General features: G+C 37.8%; 1 non-coding gene across 1 annotated transcript; it reads right to left on the bottom strand.

Moving 5' to 3' along the window:
- Window positions 1-448: 448 nt before the first annotated feature.
- Window positions 449-567, bottom strand: LOC117714416 (5S ribosomal RNA). The gene has a single exon (XR_004607503.1). It is a non-coding gene; the product is annotated as a 5S ribosomal RNA (ribosomal RNA).
- Window positions 568-1,143: the final 576 nt, after the last annotated feature.

The raw sequence follows: 1,143 nt of genomic DNA, 5'->3' as shown, positions 1-1,143 counted from the left end.
GCTATAACTCTGGGGGACATTCTGCCTAAGGATGAAGACACCACCTATATTGGACACACACTTCAAGGAATTGAATGGGAAATAAAGCCTCCTACCTATTCAAGGTGCTAAGGAAGAAAAGTAGTCAGTAGTCTACAGAGCTGCTAATGACTACAAACAACAATGAACAGAATGAGAAACTGTTCCTAAAGGGTTATCATACATATATCCTTGAGTCACTCAGGGTGTACATGTAATAAGATATAAGGTCCACTCAATAGAAGTTATTTTATTCCAGGTACCCCTACCCAAGACTAGTATGAGAAAATTAACTGCTGTAATTTTACTAAACTGAAATATTTTCCAACTGTATTATAAATCTTTGTTTTAGTACACAGATAAACATAGTTCTAATCTCTCACTAAACAAACTTTTTTTTTTTTTTTTTTTTTTTTTTTTTTTTTTTAAAAGCCTACAGCACCAGGTATTCCCAGGCGGTCTCCCATCCAAGTACTAACCAGGCCCGACCCTGCTTAGCTCCCGAGATCAGACGAGATCGGGCGCATTCAGGGTGGTATGGCCGTAGACCAAACTTTTTTATGTAGCTGTGACAATTACAGAAATATATAATCACTTTAAACACAGAGCAACTGACTGTGGTGTGAATAACCCATGTTGATTGATATATAATGCAACCTTATACCTAGATATTAGAGAAAGAAGAAGAGAAGAAGGGAGAAAGACAGTAAGAATACAAGGACCAGGACAGGATACCTGGTGTAAAATGGTAACTTCTATATATGGCAGGGAAACTTTACCTAAGACAACTCAATATTATGACTGCCTAAACAAGACTCCCAAAATTGATGACACCGACTTCTGGGAAATGATCATGTTAGCAAGACAGTTTGCTGAAGAAACAGATAATGGGTGAGGGAGATGTGACTAGTTGAGACTCACCACAGGAATTTCTTTTGCAGAACAGTCCTGATAACTGAATTCAAACTGTAAATTATGAAGGAGGTAATCCCCTGCTAGCATACTGAATGCTTCTAATGTGGTAAGTATTCCCCTCATTGAATAGAAATTCATGACACTCCTTTTAACTCATCAGAGATGGTAAGCAGGATGGTACAGATAGAGAGGATAATTTAGTGTGAAGTG

This window comes from Arvicanthis niloticus, chromosome 8, assembly GCF_011762505.2.
Source record: "Arvicanthis niloticus isolate mArvNil1 chromosome 8, mArvNil1.pat.X, whole genome shotgun sequence".
Lineage (NCBI taxonomy): Eukaryota > Metazoa > Chordata > Mammalia > Rodentia > Muridae > Arvicanthis > Arvicanthis niloticus.
This window is presented reverse-complemented; position numbering and strand designations above follow the sequence as displayed.